The 18,870-nt window shown below is 39.9% G+C and overlaps 1 protein-coding gene across 9 annotated transcripts in view; it reads left to right on the forward strand.

The window, feature by feature from the left end:
- Positions 1–18,870, forward strand: part of sox6 (SRY-box transcription factor 6) — a 132,255-nt gene that overhangs the window by 4,554 nt on the left and 108,831 nt on the right. For 5 of the 9 annotated variants that reach the window (XM_035682452.1, XM_035682447.1, XM_035682446.1 and 2 more), the window contains exon 2: positions 14,156–14,225. The gene's annotated coding sequence lies outside the window, so the exon portion shown is untranslated. Of the gene's footprint in view, positions 1–14,155; positions 14,226–16,881; positions 16,929–18,870 lie in introns of those variants that run through there. The other 4 variants (XM_035682450.1, XM_035682449.1, XM_035682443.1 and 1 more) reach the window with 2 other exon arrangements.

Below are 18,870 nucleotides of genomic sequence, written 5' to 3' on the forward strand. Positions count from 1 at the left end.
AAAGCCAGTTTTTTGTGGCAACCATTTTGTTAGCTACAGTTTGAGAGACTCGTTTTTTTTTTTTACTTTGACTTGTTAACCGCTTTCACTGACTGCAGTCACACTAACCTTTAATTTAAGTCATAGAGAAATTATATATATTTATCAAACTATCCACTTGTCATAGAGAAATAGATATATCGTACATGTACTGTATGTATGAGTGACCTTGCTGCAGAATGCTCGGATTATTTAAAAAAAAAAAAAGAAAGAGGAAGAAGCTGTGATCTTTTGCCTTGAGTGATTTCTGTCCTACTAGAATTGGAGAAGCTCTGAAGACTTGAGATTGTGTCTTGTGAGTGAACAAGGGAAAAGAGATTAGTGTAATGTGGGCTTTTGCGCTGCTCACACACAAAAGCATCACAACAAGCCTTTTCCTTGTGATCCCCCCCATTGTGCTTGGATCAAGTCTCATGGGCAAGCCACTGCCTTGGAGAAAGTGTTAAAGGACAATAAGGAAAATATCACTTGAGCCAACATGGGCAGCTGTGACACTGAGAGATTTCATGTGTGTTTTAATGTGAAAGAAGGCCTAAAAAACCTCTGCCTCTGATAAGGGAGAAGCAGCGCAATTATGGCGTGGAGCGCATACTGTATTTGAATTTCTCATTTTTTATGAATAACCCTATTGCAGGAAAAAAAAACACTCATTAATTATTTTAACATTTATGGGTTCTGTACTAGTCACAAGGTTTGTATCATTTAACCTTTTTGATTGAAAATATAACGGATCCGGTTTTACAAAGTTATGTACTCCGTAAGTCTTAGAAGGCAGTAGTTATTTTTGTATCCAAGTTACACAGCCTGTAAAAGCTGAACGATTAGACATTATCCAGTTGGTGGAGGTTGACAGCCGGCTCGGTATCTGCCAGCTTGATCTGACATGAGATGTAAAATATGCTCCATAGCTGTGACTAAGCCAGCCAATCTGGCTTCTTTACTCCGCGGTCCAACCTTTAGGATGCTGGGAGCCGTTTTGTTGGCACACGACTTTTTCAGATCAGAACGGCAACTTCATTTGTGTGTGTGTTTGGACAATGTGTAGATTTGTGCCTGTGTGCACAATCTTGAGAGATACTGTATTTGAACACATGATACCGTGTGGTATCTTTGGCATGCACTGAAGTGACATGGCCATGATGAGCAATTTTGCCATAATGTGGTACTTAGATCCATGATGCAGAAGGCTGTGTGTTCGATTGACAAGTGTGAGTATAACTACAATACCCACAAACTTGACTTGACCTGAGACACCATATCTTGCACATTTACATTCATTTTAAATCTGGATTAAAACTTCAGTTTAGTTTTAACTTGTTGATGTCATTACATTTTTGCAGACAGAACTCAAAACATAAACATACTTTGTCTTTGCTGTCGCTGAATTTCAAGGTATCCAGATAGTGTGTGTCAGCCCTCTTGGATGGAAATAAAATACTGATCAACCGCTTGCATCATGGAGAAGCTACTGTGACATCTAAAACAGGCGAGGAAGTTATGGAAAAGAAAGGACGTATTGGGCCAGAAATCAGATTCCCAACAGTTTTTCCTTTGGAAAATGCTAATGTACGATGCCAAAAATAAATCAAAGTGACAAAGAAGGAGGGTGGGGGAATAGATGGAAATGGTTTTGTGGCTAAAGTTTTGATGAAGTTAACCATAGCATCTCTTCTTGCCCAGGTCTTTTGTTTCCTTTCTGAATAATTTCTTTTTACATTGACTTGGATGTGTTACAGGGTTTTGCCCTTAATGTGCGTTATGAGAAAATGGCTTCACCAGACCCAACCACAAGCTTGGTCTCTGTCTTTCTTTCGCTCTCTGTCTGTCTTTGTTATCCTCTCACTCTCTAAGTAAAGGGAGGGGGATGTTTAGACCCTGTTGGTGAAAAGATGGACTAAGAGCAGAAACTCTCTGAGACTAAAGACTCTGCACAAATAATGATGTTAGTGTTCATGTTGCCTTAGACCCCACTGATGATGTGTAAGTAGATCAAACAAAGTCTCCTTTAGTCTAAGAAATTGATTTTTCTCCTGACCCGCACATAGTGAATTTTTCACAGGGGAAATCTTGCATTTTCAAGGTGGTTGAAAATACTTATTGTACTTATTGGGTGGGAATACATGCGTAAGTAACATCAAAGCAGCGGCTGACTTTTCCCCTTTCATTTGTTTCAAATTGCATGGTTTCCTACTCTCACCAGTTCTGGAGCAACTTTATCCAACACTCTGCCTTCTTGAACCATAATATAACCATAACAGACACACTAATGTTGGAAGAAATGTGAACTTTCAACTGAAAGCAAATTTGAATTAACAGTCATCTGCTCATTCTTTGAGGGTCCATGAATTAACACACATGCTTTAGAAACAATAGTTGGAAGCAGTGGAAACATTATGCCCAGTCTAAAATTCCACTTAAGAAACCGCTGATTGGCTCAACTGCACATTTATAAGCAAAGTGCAGCTACAGTGAGAAAAGCCCGACTCAGAGCTCAAAGAATAAATCCAAAGAAAGTACCGTCTGTGATAATCACTTTCTTGAATGGGACTAAAAAAGAGAAATCTGCTGAAATGATAGAGAAAGCCTGTGGTTTGGCCCATGCAGTAAATTTCCCATGAGCCTCTTTGACAATCTGAGGGGATAGCCACTCTGGCACACGCCACCCGCCCACATACAATACACACACATACGCACACAGAATGTTGTTTCTGCCAGGCAGTGCGGGTGTAGAAACCTCTGGGAGGAGGCTTGTCCGAGGGAGGATTATTGACAGGAGGTGGATGAGGACTAGACTGGGGGGGCAGAGGATGATGGGAGGGGATGTCCTGTCTGAGGAACAGTAACACTCGTTCTTTTTTCCACTAGTCAGGATAGTCTGTAATATCTACAAGAACTTTGCTGAGGAGAGTGGAATGACATTGTGGAGTATGAAGTATGAAGGACCAAGAATGTTCAGATTTTGAAAAAGACAGATATTTTGCTTTTGCTGGAATATTATATGACCACAGTTAATGACCCTGCAGACTGCATACAAATATATACAAATTACTTCAAACCCTCCCTCCTACGTATTACGTTCATATGCAACTAATTTGCAATAGCGATTTATGTTGACTGTCAAAGCTTGTTCGCAGAGTTACGTTCTTACACCGCAGTGTAAAGTCATAGGGAGGAGGCCAGGGTGGATGGCCAGGCACGTGACCTCAATGCTGGAGACTGGGGTTTGAATCCCATCAGAGTTGACTTTTTTAATATTTACCATGTTCATGATGTTTGTGCCAACCTTAACAAAGTGTTTTAGTTTCCCAACCATAACCATAATGTACTTACTATGACCACAGTGTTTCCCTAACTCTAACCAAGTGCTTTGAGTCGCCTAAACATAACCATACAAAATGTAATTATGCTTTAGTTGTGAGGGGTGGATATTGTAGCGAAAACAAATGAAAAACGCTAACAGCAACGGTCAATGTAAAGGTTTTGTTATGAAAAATCTACCAAAAAATATGTAATAAAAAAAATTAATGAATGAAAACTGTTAACTGGCGGCCTTACAGTATTTCCTAGTATTACCAATTGCAAATTAGATGTGGAAGAACACTGTAGAAGACATGGTTGGACTACCATCACAGTCAGATGCTTACTTGTACATAGGCACATGCTGCAAAGCTATGGTTGCGTTTTTGTGTTAGTAAGGAGAAAGGCTTTATGTCCTCGGTTAGGGGTGGGGTTGAGGGTAAACTGGGGAGGTACAATGTTCCTCCTCATCCTCAGCAATGCTAAATTTATTGGTTACCATCTGCAGGGTGGAGGAGTTTGGGTTGTGGCCAGGCCAAAGAAAGGCTTCTAATTAAACAGTCATCATTATCAACTTGTGGTCAGTGATCATCGTCCCCAACACTGGTTCTCCAAGATGAACATGGAATCATTGAGGCTTTCCCTGAACCCCATGCTGGACTGAATTAGAATAGAAGAAACAGAAGAGAAAAGTGCTAGCGAGAACATTTTTTTTTCCTTTCTTGGCAGAAAAGGCAGCATAAGGCCCTGTGCCATATCCACTCAGGTTTAAACAATTACCAGACATCAGAGAACGCAGTAGAGCCTCAGTGTTGGCACAACCGTCGTGCTTTTGACTGCCGTACTTCAGGCCATGGTTTCAGACATGGCCAAGTGTCACATGTAAGCGGAGCTTTCGATAATTTCAATTAGTGTAAGAGGGTGTGCCTGCAGTATCTGTATCACTGCTGCTGGAGGAGCTTTCCTTTGAGGTTGACAGCCCCTTAATATAGTATTTCTTGGTTTGATGTGTGAGTGACACAGAGGCGCTCCAAGAGGATGGCAAAATGGTTTATTAGGACGTAATTAAAGCCCTGTGATTAAAGGGGAAGTGACTGTGATTAGGAGACCTGCAGATGATGTGGAAACATGGATGAATATTCAGAGGAGAAAAAGCACAGTATGTATTCGCCAGTGTGTGTGTGTGTGCCTTTTTGTAGAATATAGAGCACTACAGAGTCCAGGCTGCCTCAGAGATATTATGATATCTTTACAGCAGATCTACAGCAGATACGCTTTACAACTTAAGCTATTACGGAGAAAATGCATGAATGCATATACAGCTATAACCCGACAGCTGATGGTTTTTAAGAGTATATGTGCACTTGCTTTGTGTAGGAATTCAGAAATTTGATGAGCAGCTCTTGCGCCCCAAACATCATTAAAAAACAAAAGATTACCTCAGTCTGTTGCTTGTTTTTTTATGGTTTCAGTCCAGCATGTAAGAGTTATGCTGCGGACCTTCGCAGCCAATTGAACATGAAACCATGAGGAATGTTCTGCAAAGCCAGGTCTACTTCGGGAAGCTTAGGGCACTTGCAAAGAATCACACTTTCTTGTGATCTTCAGAGTATGTGCTGTTTAATCAAAGAGATAAATGGTCTTATTATTATTAGTCTCCATCAATGGAGAGATTAGCATTGGACTTTCATTCTTTTCACCTCACAAACTTCTGACTTTTTCAGATATGTGATAGCCACTGCCATTAGAAATCATTTATGGGAGTGTTCTGAGGGCAGGAGATTGTCAGTAGGGCCTTGCGATTTTACAATTTCACAACTGACTTCCTCCTTAAAATGACACAGGCTTACCTGCCTATTACTCCCTTTGATTTCTACAGTACATGCTTCTGCGCTCTGAGAGGTATTCATAATAAGCTTAAACTCCACTGGCTTCATTGCTAAAGGGCGCTTATCTCTCAGCTATTCAAGAGAAAGAAGGGTAATATTTTTTCCAATTTCAACATTTTACTGTTAGGCCACAGTCTGTCCAAAACCACGTTTAGGGGGCTGTTGTGGAAAGCAGGCATGCACACACATGGATATATGAACACATACATGCACTGACACAAGCACATGTACACGCACACACTCAACACACACACACACACACATACTCTGTCCATGGCTGGTCTTTGAAAATATTATTTTTGCCATTTAAAAATTGAAATGGTACAGCTGTGGATTTTTTTTTAGCTGAATGGAAGTCACATATTTCAGCACATTTGTTTATATGTTTTATTCAGTATACATTTTAACTCACATTTCTAAAGGTGGTGGGAACTAGTCTCCTTTGCTCATTCAATTGAAATCCTGAAAAGTGTTTTTCTTTTATTACATAGATCATACGTACAGTACCTAGCTGCACTTATTGCATGTTTGGACACGCAATTTAATCTATTTACATTTTCATTTTGTCCCAATGGAATTTTCAAAGCATACTGAGCTTCAAAATGTATACTCATATGTAATATAAGATATACTTGAAAACTAGTTTGCGGTGAGTGGTAGTGGCCTTCTCTCTTTTGCTTGGAGCAATGTCAGTTTTTCTTGTAGAATAATGAGAAGCATGTGCTGGGCAAGTGAAAAAAACATAGTGATCTTTCATGTGACCCACCTGTCGTGCTTTCAGCACAGTTAACACCAACCTCCTGTTACTATTGTCTGGACAGCCACACTATAAGAGCCTCTTTCTCCTGCTCCTCTGCTGCATTCTCTTCTTCATTAATTACTCTTATTTAGAAGCCCTGTAAAGACACCTGAAGCTGCTTGGCCTAACACTAATGGTAGCACATGGAAGCCAACGAAACACCTGAAGGGAAAAACTAAACCTTAATGACTACCAGAATTTAAATACACATAATCTGTAGGTGCAAAGTGTTTGTTTGAACTAGATCTTTCTCCAGCAGTTAACAGTATGCCGTAGGTTTGTACTGCGAGTCTAAGTGCTCCCCAGCCCTCTGCCTGTAGCCTCAGCCTGCTGAGTTTCTCAGTTTTACCGTTGCTTGTGCCATGCTGTAATGGGCTCCCACGACATGATGGGAATATAATAACTGCTTGACGATGTTTTTCTTACCCCCTTCATTCTCCACTAAATGTAAAATGTGCCCAGAAACATGGGATATATGGTACAGGTTGTGATGTCAGTTGTTATTGCTGGATATGCAAACCAGTAAATTTTGGATTATTTTCCACAATCTGCTGTGCAGAGTGCATTATGTCACAAAGGCCACATTGTAGCTAGTTGGGTGTAGAGCAGTGTTGTCTCTCTCTCTCTCTCTCTTGCTCTCTCTCTCGCCCCCCCCCCTCTCTCTTTCTCTTGTTTCTGTGCATTGCTCTGCCACCTTCTGTGCCTCCAGTCCAGACTGCAGGCTTACTTTATGCCCATTTTCTTTCACCGTGCTGCAATCAATGGACAATGGTCCCATAGGATACCTTACGTAATTGTTAAAAATCATGCATTAAAAAGTGTGCAGACTAGTGCCCAAGAATGTTATTCAGACCAAAGTTTTTTTCGCCCCCATGAAATTTGATCATTTGAAAAATTGCTGTGGATATCTTGGTGATACTATAACATTAAGTCTTGATTTCTTAAATTATGTGGTGTTCATACATTAGCTCAGATAAAGTAAGTTGGAATCATGCTCTGTGAAACGTGACTTAAATGATTATATTAATTACGTGATGAGTGATATACATTCAATCCTTTGCTTTACAACTCTATGCTTGGGACTCCAACACTGCTTTCTTTCAGTGCAGTATGGAATAGAAGAGCCTCCTGTTTTTCCGCTAATTAAATTTGCCACTAACATATGCTGGCAGGAACCTCTTACTTTGTTTGACTTATTTATTACCTGACTGTAGAGGTAATTTGACCTTTCATTTCAAAGGCTCTTTTTTAATCCAGAAAAGGAGTGTTAAACTCAATTATAGCAGTGATCAGTGGCTCAAACACTACATTTGTTTCCTCTGGGGGGACAAGCCAAGTAGAGCCCTTCTCTCAGCTCCTGGTCCCTTACTCCTGGCCCTTCCACCACAACAGTCCAAGAGGACTGGTAGAGAGGTAAATTAGGACGAGGGAGAAATGGGGATGGGGGACGGAAGGGAGACATGAGTGAGATGAGAAAGGGAGAATAGAAGAGAGAGAGAGAGAGAGAGAGAGAGAGAGAGAGAAAAGTGCCCTACAGTTCCTGCCATGTCACTGGAGATTTGTGTCCTCCTTTTAAATCATTTCCCTCTTAAGAAGATTAAGAAGGCAGAAATATTCTCAAACTGATCATTTTCCCTCCCCCTAAATGGACTCATTTGCATTTGCAAACGCTACTATTAATTGCGGGTTTCAAAAAAAGACAAATGACCTCTGCAACTGTAAATAAAAAGAAAAAACAGAGGTCATAATGTTAATTGTTAAAATGGCTGTACAGTGGCCAGTGGAGCCAAAGCGAGGTATATGGCCTCATCAATATCCGATTTACTCCACGCCCACAGAGGCAACAATACAGGCATGTTTTTTTTATATATATATGACTCTTAAATCATAATCAAGATTTCAGTCATTTTTTTCTCAAGTAAATGTTATCCTGCATATCTGGTTTAGTGTTCCACCAGAGGAAAGACTAAAAATTGGATCAGTATTTAGCAGGATGTAGAGAAACAGGCAGTAAAATGCTGTTTTACTGAAGAGTACAGGGTTATGTGAATGGAAGATAAAGAGTGATTTTCCAACACAGAATCTGAATGTTCAACTTCCTTTTCTGAGAAGACTGCAGCCCATTTAAGACTTTCTTTACTCTGTTACGTGCTACAAAGGTTTCACACATGTCCTTAGTTAAAGTTGTCTGCTTGCATTGTGCTGAGCCCGCCGTTAAAATAATTATTTGTCAACTTAAGCCTGCCTTTGCAAATCGAAAAATGTGTGACAGTAATACAAGTCATTGGTGAAAAAAAAAGGCCACTATCAAATAGTGCGTCCCCGCTTCTCATCGAAACAAGGAAAACACAGAATAATTTGCGGACACCCATGCCTTGTTGTAACCTGATCATTTATGGATCAGTTGTTTCCTTTCTGGTTTAATTCACCATGTGATTGATTTTCAGTGCCGTACTGTTGGAAAATATCCACACTAAACCGTGCCTGAAATAGGGAATCATTTGAATACAGATGCTTACGGCTTAGGCCTTGTCACTGGAAACCACTTGGAGCCAGGAGACAATTGCAGGTTGATTATGTTGCTTCTGACAGAAGTTGCAACTCCTTTGTACAAGGCAGAGATATTTGCATCTAAATGCTTATTGTAGACATCTAAACAGCATAAAGACTGATTGTAAATGCCAGCTGTTGGGCTGTACTCGGGAATAAAAAAAGAATTTCAATAAGGAAAATTGGGATGGAAATGAGGAAATTATTTTCAAACAGTGGAGCTGAAATCAATAAGTAGGAAATGGCGGCGTTGTATTTGCTGGTTGTATCTGTCATTTTTATTGAGCGTGTTTGTAGAATCACACATGAATCTATTTACAGTTCGCTACTGTATGTTGTATTTTAACTGGTGGTAATACAGTGTTTATATTCAGATGAGTTATGTCTTTGGTTATTGCTGCAGATGGTCTGGGTACATGTAACGAGGTTGCAGTGCAGGTTGCAGATGGGTATAATTTATCTGATTAATTTATCAGATTGGATATATAATACGAATATTTGACATATCTTTTTTTGATATTGTGTTTAGAGGTATTTGACATAGTTGGAACATGCCATTCCAACCTTTGTAATGTTTGTGTGTGACTGCATGTGCTTGTATGTGTGCTCTGTATGTAAGTGCAGTTATACAGTATATGTGGGTACATGTGTGTCTGCCTGGTGCCCAAAGCAGAGTGATGCCCCTGCTGATTCTGCTCCTCTAGCTCTTTGTCCTGCAGCACTCAGTGTGTCTGCCTCCTCGGGAGACTGGCAGGCTTCTCTAGTGTGGCTCCACAAAGGCCCAGCCTCCTTTGAGGTGTTAAAAACTTCCATTTATGCATCTCCCTGGACAAAAAAGCACCAAGCCCATTTGAGTCCAGTAGCAACACAGGCAGACATTGTGGCCACGCTTCTCTAGCACTCATTTCACAGATTCTAAAACCAGTATGTGGTGAACAGGATTTGAGGGGCTAAAGTGCCCCGTGAGGGCCAGGCGATAAGAGGGGAGAAACGCCAACACGCAGTAAACTAGAAGATGGGTCCAGGAAAATAAACACATTACCTGGGAGAGAGGGAGAGACTTGTTTTCATACCCCTGCCCCCAACATACACAAATACACAAACCCCACACTGAGCAAGAAAGAAACAGAGAATGAAAAAAAGGAAAAGAAAATATGTTTGTATATCTTGGAAGTTAAGAAAAGAGGTCTCATCAGTGTGCAAAAAGACAAGCCTATTCTGTGTTCTCTGTCTTTACAGTCTTTGGAGTGAAGAATATGTGAGAGAGAATCAAAGAGAATTGATAGGTTGCACGCCCGCCTGTTAGGAGCACTGGGGACTGAATGCCGTCCACCGTGGAGGAAAACATTCTATTTGCTGGTCGTTTCTCTCCCTTCACCCTGCCTCAACCCAGTTGCTCAGTAAACAGACTTTTATTCTTGTTATTTGACGCAGAGGAAATGACACATAATGCATTTGCCGAGCAGCACACGAAAGCCTTGTTCAGCCGCAGCACTGTATCTGTATCAGGCTGGGTAGAATAGCTGCTGTTCAAGGGGGGATGTTTTTTTTCTGCTTTATCTGACACTATTGCTCTTCAGCCTTGCCAAAATACAGGTCACTGTTTTACTCTGAACAAAGATATTTTCACTAGAGTGACGCTCTGGTAGTCACTCCTGACACGTTGGTGCTAGACATTTAGTGAGTGTCTCGTCTGCTGTAGTTCAGTGTCAGGACAGGATCAGCAAGAGGCAGAAAAAATGGCAGTTTAATAGAGACAGAGGGTAAAAGATAAAAAGAGGAGAAAAGAGAGATTTGGAAGGCTGTGACAGTCAACGGTGTGCTGGAGCATGAAACAGCTGTTTGCACGTGATTGACCTGTTTCCAACACCAAATAACTCAATGATACGGTGAATCTCTTGTAGAAATACAGCTTGTCACTGGAGTTTATCTCACCAGTAGCAAGTGAATACATTTATGAGCTAACAATGACAACAAATGACAAGAAAATACTACCTCCTTAAAATGATCTATAAAATTATAAGTGCCCACAGTGTACCTGAAAACTAGCTTTTTCCTGACCAGCAATGTTCTCTCATTCCCGGCTAAGGTGATTACTCACTGCATGGAAGCTGTCGTTTCATATTTCACAGATGATGCTACTGCAGAGAGGATTGACTTTATGGAACTTGATATTTAACAGACAATCACATGTGTTCAATTACTATATCAGACATTTCTGTACCAGAATGTTCTGCACTTCACACCTTCGCCCTCCATATTGCACCCCCATCCCCCCTCTTCTTCCTCCCATTTCCCTATTTCCCCTGGGACCACTGTTATAGCCCCACCTTATTGCATCCCAAACTCCCCCATGCAGTCCCCGGCCTGACTGACTGTGTGGCTGCTGCTTCTGCAGAGATAACCACACAGCATCCAGGTAGGGAGAAGCCTGCTGATGGCATAGATTACTTCTATTGTCAAAATAACTAACTCTGCAGAATTCCTACTTTAGCGTGTTTGGACGCTTGAGAGAGTGAGGATTTGGAACGGAGGATTGGGAGGATTTTTTTTTAACATGTTGCAGATCTGGATGAATTCCAAACAGAAGTTGAAGTACAAGTTTTGGCTTGCCTCATGCATATCCACACAAAACTGCACAAGGTGAAATGTACATTCATGTATGCAGCAAACGCATAAACATATATACATGCAATTTAAACGTGTCTCACATTCACTTTAGCTTTAATGCAATACAGAGTTGAACATGAAACATTAAACCTGAATTTGGTCAGGACAGCCATGTAGTGGTTGGCCTCCCTTTTGCTGTGTACAGTTGTGGTGATGTTTTCTATTGATACTGAGCCACTGTCACATGATGGTTGAAAAACACAACTCTCTGTTATGGTCAGGGGAAATTAAATCAAGCGTAGCCCACACCGTACATGAACACATGTCTGGAATTTGAAGGTTCAGTTCATTTGAAAGTGAATATTTCTGAGCTGTGATAGTAAAAACGGCTTTCCTTCACATACTATGGCTTTTTCTCAAATGGCAAATCCAGCAGGCTTTACAGTGTGTTTGATGTGTAATATGTGTAAGATGCACAAGCAGTTTCTACGTGGGAGGAGATTGTACCCACTGTCTCATTGCAGAAATGTGGAATTTGAATCTAGTGTCGTGCCCAGGCAGATTTTATACGGGTGTGTGTAAGTGTGTGTGTCTGAACAATAAAGAAATTTGGGACAAATTCTAGATTTTCAAACCAGTGAGATCTAAGACATCCTATCCAGTTGGTGTTACCAATTTTCTTTCATTAAGCACAAGCCAACTTATTTGTGTCTTCACTGAGTTACCGAGTACTGAAAGGCTTGTGTATGTTTGTGTGCGTTGTATGTGTGTATATTCCTTGAAAAATTTCAGTACTGGAAATTATGCTATAATTTTCAACTCTGCTTCACTGCATTTGAAAGCTTTTGTAGCAACTTGAGTGTGTGCATGTGTGCATTTTCATGGATTTTTTTTGTGTGTGTGTGTGTGTGAGGTAGATACAACCAGTCACAGCTAGAGAAAAGGCCACTCTTTGACAGAAATGCCACAGGTAGCTGTGAGCTCTCTGTCCCTGCTCCTTTGATGTCAGTTCCATCAGTCTGTTTGGATTTTTTGTATCTAAGAGCTAAACCTCTAGTATTTTCAGTGATGTGAAATTATTTTAACAGAAAAATAGTCTTTGTGCCTCACTCTGACTGTTCACTTATGGCACCATCTCTTCTTCTCACCCTTACAGGTTCTCTCTCTAACTAAAAAGAATTAACAGAAAGTATAATGGTTAAGTGTGCTGACAATTTGTTTATAAAAGATGTAGTGAAACTAATAATTTGGGATTGACTTGAATTGGGTTTAATAAGTCCCTGATCCCCTAATTAGGTAAGGGGAGTGCTTGTTTTATGTTTCCTGCCTGTAGGTCTAATTCACAGCAGGAAAAAAGCTTCTACATGCAGCTACAATAGGCTGGTTGACACTGACTCTTATTACACCTCAGGGATTACAACATTTGCTTCATTATAATATCATTTGGGTTCGCTCATTATTTGCAATTATAAATTCTTTTGTTTTTTTTCCTCTCAGACAAATAATTAACTTAAATAACTAGTGAATGAGAAATACATTTCCTCATTTATTATTTACTTCATTGTTCTCAATTAACATCAGATTATTAATTCAAAGGTTTGTTAATGTCTAATCTATGTAATTATAAGAGCTCTCATTTTTTTTTAGGTACAATAGGAATTAAGCCTATAGTCAGATGTTTGACAAAGACTGGTTTATTGAATTACTACCCGTGTTGGCCGAATAGTTACTAATATAAGCAATTGTGTGTGTATGTGTGTGAATACAGGTGTGGGTGGTTGCGGCTGGAGCATAGTTCAGAACAGTGAAATAGTGTGTGTTTAGTGTTATTTGAGAGGCAGGAGTAGACTTTAAACTCAGAGGTGCTATTCATGTAACAGCTTTCCATTCAGCTGGGGTCACCTGGGTCCCCTCTCCCCTATTGTCACCTCCAGCCTCAAGGCTACCACATTCAGACCCGTCTGCAACTCTTGCCTTTATCTGGCTCATTCTGTTAGCCCTCCAGCCTCCCACATAGCAGACTTTGCGCTGTGCTTTGACAACAATACAGTGGTAGTCAGTACATTTATCTGGTCTTGTTGTTGGTGGCTTACTGGCCCCAGCGATGGGAGACTAAGGTGCTATAGTGCAAATTAGTGACAGATCAGTTAAGCGTGACCTTAAAAAACCCTTGGCCTTGTTTAATTGGCAGTGCTGAAGCGGACTAATTGTATAAATCATCTGGTAATGAGATCTTGGCTTATTGTGAAACACTAGATAATGTGAGAAAATGAACATGAATGAGCTTATTGCATTTTCATCCCTCAAGCTAGATGTCTGATGCCTGAATTGTTCTCTTTTGGTTGTCATTACCTCTGATCTGGCAGTGGAATTTGGTTTTCGATGATGCCTAAATCTGTATGCATTGTACCGTACTGGAGTTTCCTCTGTATTTTCTCTAACAAAGCTCTTAAGTTGACTCAACAAGACATGCTGAAACTAGCAGAGCATGCCCTCTAAATAAATCATTAGCAGGCAGTGCTTGAAGAAAGAAAGCAAAATTAAATAAAACAACCACTTTATATGAAAGCTGTTTATTAGTAGAATCCGTCGGCTGGAAGACAGATTAATGAGGTAGCAGAGAAGTAGGTTTTAAACATTGTCTAGGACGAATTCCCATTGGTGACAGGCAGCTGTGAGGACTGGAGGTCAGATACTAACAAAGCTGTCTTACAGTAGCTCAGCTGTGGAGACTCTGACCCTCAGCCAAAAGTCGCTGTGGCCCCAATTCTCTTCCTCTAGTTCTTTCTCTATTTGTTCCGATGTAAGTAAATACAGTTATCTATGAGCCTTGTTGGTTTTAACCACGTTCCAAAAATTCACTGGTGTTTTTTATTTAAACAAATGCAATTTAAATTCATGAATAACAATATTTAAATGTTTAAAGGACACATTAAAACAGCCTTTTTTCTTCTTTATTCTTATGTTTCAGGTTTTTACATGAATTCAAAATCAACCGACCAGTGATCGCTGGAAGCTGGGGATTGAGTCTTTCAGTTTTTGTAAGTATCAATTTGTCTCTTCAGCTTTTTCTGTCTTGCCACATGTCTCATACACCCCTGCTGTCTTTCACCCACACTGAACACCTGCATCAAATGAGGTGGACAATTGGATAGGCACACAATGTATGCACAATTAGACACATATAGCCACAAAGTTACTGACAGACCTTTTAAACATTAGATCATCCAACTTATTTTTCTTGCATTTTGTTTTGCTTCAGCATTGTGTTGTGATTACTCTGGAATTTTCCTTTCTCAATTTTTCACATTCTATTTCTCCGTGTGTGATATAACCCTGTCGCTTATGTGGGAGTTGTAATTCTAAGGGCAAATCAGGCTTTTATGTCTTCATTTAGTATCTTAATGATTATTTAAAGCCAAACAGAAGGAAAAAACATTTTTCTACACTGGAGAAAAAACACATCAACCTTTTGCAGGTGACACTAGTCAAAAATGTAATGTAATAGAAACCTTGAATGTCATTTATCTAAAAAAGCCTTGAAATCCATTGGATCCATATTTGCAATAAACTGAAACTTCATTTGGTCTCATTAGGAAATGTGCAAAAACATGGTTAAGTATCACTGAGATTTATAAGAGCAGAAGGGGTATAAGTGAAATTGTTCCAAAGCCATACAGTAAGACAGTTGCTATCAAATGCAGGATTTTGCTTAAAAAACAGAAGAGAGAATACTGTACTACAGTCCTCTCTGCATCAATACAAATATTACTTGAACAATCTTTGCTCAGCTGCTGCTCGTGCAGGTTTTCTAATAAAAATGTATCTTAGATATTAAGCAAATAAAGGTGAGGAACTAAGTTGATATTATTCTTTTCTTCCAAATGTCAGTTGGAGATATCACGGGAGTCATATTAATGTGCTTGAGAAGCTCTTCAATAACAGCTGGGAAATGTCTCTCTGAATTCAAAGTTCATGGCCATTTACCATTGTTTAATCACACCACTTCACGTCACACATACTTCTGCTCAGATGAACATGCACCTGCCTACCAGCGAGCTCTCTCTGCTTCTGCATGTTAGTTTTGTAGAGTTTTTTTTAAGCGACCTGAACTCATAAAATGGTCGTACTATGATAGTCAGTCATGTAGAGTGTGACCTGACTTATCAACATAAATAGAGCATCTTATTAATCAGACAAACACAATAGAAGACACATTTTTGACAGATGTAATAAAAAAAGATTGTGGCGACATAAAACACCTAAATGCACCACATTGAGTTTTTGTTTAGGTCATGTACAAAATTTAATGTAATGTTAAAAAAAAAATACAATCAACAGAATCAATTGCTGGTGTGAGCAGGTCGTATATATATCTAATCATTTACTTCATCAGCCTGCTGCAGCATCTCTTTTGAAACCTTCTGGACAATTTGAGACCAGAGTACCAGTACCAGATGTTATGTTTTACAATAATATACATAGCATAACACAACATAAGATAGCTAGCTTCACTAATAGACAGTTTAATAAAAAATGCAAAATTAAAGAGATATCAGCAGAAGCCTGTGATTGGCCCATCAACATGGAAGGTTGGCTTCAGGTAAAAGATTTCCGTGCATTTCGCTGCCACCACAGTTTCTCCTTCGTGCTTGGAAGGGTGAAGCGAGGGAGTTGCAATCTGCAACTACACCGCTATATGTCATTAAATCCTACACACTGGTCCTTTAACAGAATATGAATAATCTACTTGTACTCGCCAGTGGTCGCCAGTTGTGTTTACTGCCCCCTGATGGTCCAGCTAAAAATCCTCCTGCTCACGTAGTTAATAAATTGACCCCTGAAGTTCTGATAATAAAGACTCAATACTAAAGTGTCAGTGGTTATGTAATTAAGTCAATGTAATGTTATTAGGGACCTGTCAGTAGTTGTTTTGATCAATCTTTTTTATTTTAGTTTAGCTTTGCTTATAGAGCATTTTTAATTACTCTCATGTAATCTCATTTGAAAACACCTGAGGATGTGTTAGACCATCAGAACAAGCCATATACACTCTTTGTTAGTATGTGCCATTTATCTAATAAGAAACAGCCGCACGGTCTCAGAGCTCTCAGCTCACTACCAATGGCACCACTCAGGGGGAGGATGCGGCTGAGTCATTTTGTCAGGAATTAAATAAACAGCACTTCACCATAAAATTAAAATGAATAACCTTTGAATGGTTATTCTTCATCTATTATTTATCAAATGGGCCTCTACAGACCACTGACCCTGCAGTGATTATGGTCAACACATTGCTAAACAGAGACCGCTTGACAAAGACCACCTAACAAAGATGTTAATTTCATCAGCCTCAATTACATCAAAGGATCCCGGTGCGAATTTGGAAAACTAATTGTTGCACATGCCATTACCTGTCAAGAATGTGGAAAGCCTGCCTGAACTTTATCCATCTTTTCTAAACTCTGCATTCAGTTAATAGCGTGCTCTCTGTATTACTCATGAATGAGCTCATTTTGAAGTGCTTAAACTAAAATATGCATGTTGGCAATTCGATTAGGTGGGGTGTTGTCTGGGCTCTCTTTACAGTTGGTGATTAAGTATGGTCCATATTTAATCACATGAAAAGGACTTAACCTATGAGTTTATTATTATTATTATTATTTGAAGGTTTGATGGACTTTATTTCATTCTCAGAAGAATAAAAACCTAATAAGGACTTGGCTGCTGTCCTGCTTCTCAAGGTATGTTCCCTTGTACTGTAGGACAGAGTTTCACCTAGTAGCTATACACGGCAGAAAACAGGACCAAAGAACATGCCATTAATCTTCTTGCTACCCCAGCTGTGGAAAGTAATGCATAACTAAAAGTCCGGTAAAATGAATTAATGATTTCAACCATGAACTTTTCTCCCAAAACGCCATGAATCGTCTCCAACTGATAATGCACCACGACCCTGGAGTGTGAAATCCCTGTTGCGTTGAGAGTAGCCAGTTAATTGATTCGCAAATTATTTAAAGTTTGTGGTGCCCAGGGGAGTGCTAGACTCTAATGACGGCTCGTTTTGAAAGAGTTGAAAAACTCTTCCCCGGCAAGCCAGTATTAAATTGTAACAGTAAGCTAACAAGTCTGATCCCCAAGAAGAGAGATTGTGTCCAGTATTGTGTTGTTAGATTGGGTCAGCTGAATATGATTTTTAAATTGGGATATATCTCATCCTAAATGGACCATCTAATTTGATTGCCCATGTTCTTTCTTAAATGGTACTTCTATCCTCTTTGGGAAAGCATACAATATGGTAATCTGTATTGAATACAGACACAAAGATAAACCTTTTTTTATATAGAGTCAAATGCAAATGACATTATTTCTAAACTCTACGTTTGTGTCCTTTGTCCGTATGACACTCATTGTAGCAAATTCAGCCATCAAATTCTCTTGACTGCAAAATAAATGGGGGTTGAAATGTTGTTACTCTGTTACCTTACAACTCTAAAACAGGCTGATGAGTATTACACTCCGTATGCTGTCTGTGGCATGTGTGATATTTAAAGTGGAATATATGTCAGGAATCAGTGGACAGTAAAATAAATACATTTACAATGTTTTAAAATCTAGAGCAAGCAATAGTCGGCCGTTCTGTACAGAATAGGCTCACCTAGTAGCATACGCACTGTACGTTCCACCGCTTTTTAGCTGAAATTGTTTGATCTCTGTGTTAATATCAAGGAGCCTCTAATCTCGACCCATTAGCCACTGCTGTCATTCAGACACACGGTGTCGGCCTGATTTAAATAAAATGAAATGAAGATAGTTGTTTCTGGTCCCTTGGCTTCACTCATTGCCATAAACATATGCTCTGTGCCCCGCTTCTTTCCATCTTATTTATGACTTTAATTTGTTGTGTGGGCTGCGCAAGAAATCAAATTTAATCCAATCCTCCCAGGGACCCTGTCATATAATAACATGGTAATTTCTGTGTATCCTTTTGAAAAATGAGGAAATTAATTCTTCCTGACATGTTCTAATTATTCCAGTGTGAACGGCGGATGGGCTCCCCTCCTTCCTCCCATCCCCCCAGCCCCCTAAGTGTCAGTTGCCGACGGGTGGCGAGGTGCTAATGCTGACCAGCAGCGCGTTTAATTTGAAACATGAGCAGACACCTTTCAACACACCTTCTTAATGTTGGAGTGGCTCACACAAATTAATTCACTACTCATCTGGCAGCTCTGACTGAGGTGTGTGTGTGTGTGTGTGTGTGTGTGCGCGCGCGTGTGCGTGCAAGCGTATGTGTATGTGTGCAGGTTAGGGGGAGGGGGTCAATAGGACCGTGTTGCCATTTGTAAAGGTAATGTAAGGTGTGTCTGTGTGTGTACTACAGGTGTAAATGCATATATGTCAGTGTGTGTGGATACGTGCTGGACCAGGTATCACCATATTTCATGTGACTGGGTGTTGAGTTGGCGTAAAGCTGTCTGCTGGGATGTTGGGATTGCTTGGACAGTTTTTTTTCTCTCTCTGGATCTCCCTACTCTGGAACCAACAGTACCTTTTCACACATCCCAATGCTCCACTCAGAGCACTGAAAGGCTTATTTAATTAGACTGTCATCAGGCAGTCTTTAGCTTATCACTTCAATTTGCATAGGGACACTACTGGCAGAAATGTTGTGGAACAATGATCTTA

Source organism: Morone saxatilis, unplaced genomic scaffold (genome assembly GCF_004916995.1).
Source record: "Morone saxatilis isolate NCDOM2014 unplaced genomic scaffold, NCSU_SB_2.0 Contig11, whole genome shotgun sequence".
Classification (NCBI taxonomy): domain Eukaryota; kingdom Metazoa; phylum Chordata; class Actinopteri; family Moronidae; genus Morone; species Morone saxatilis.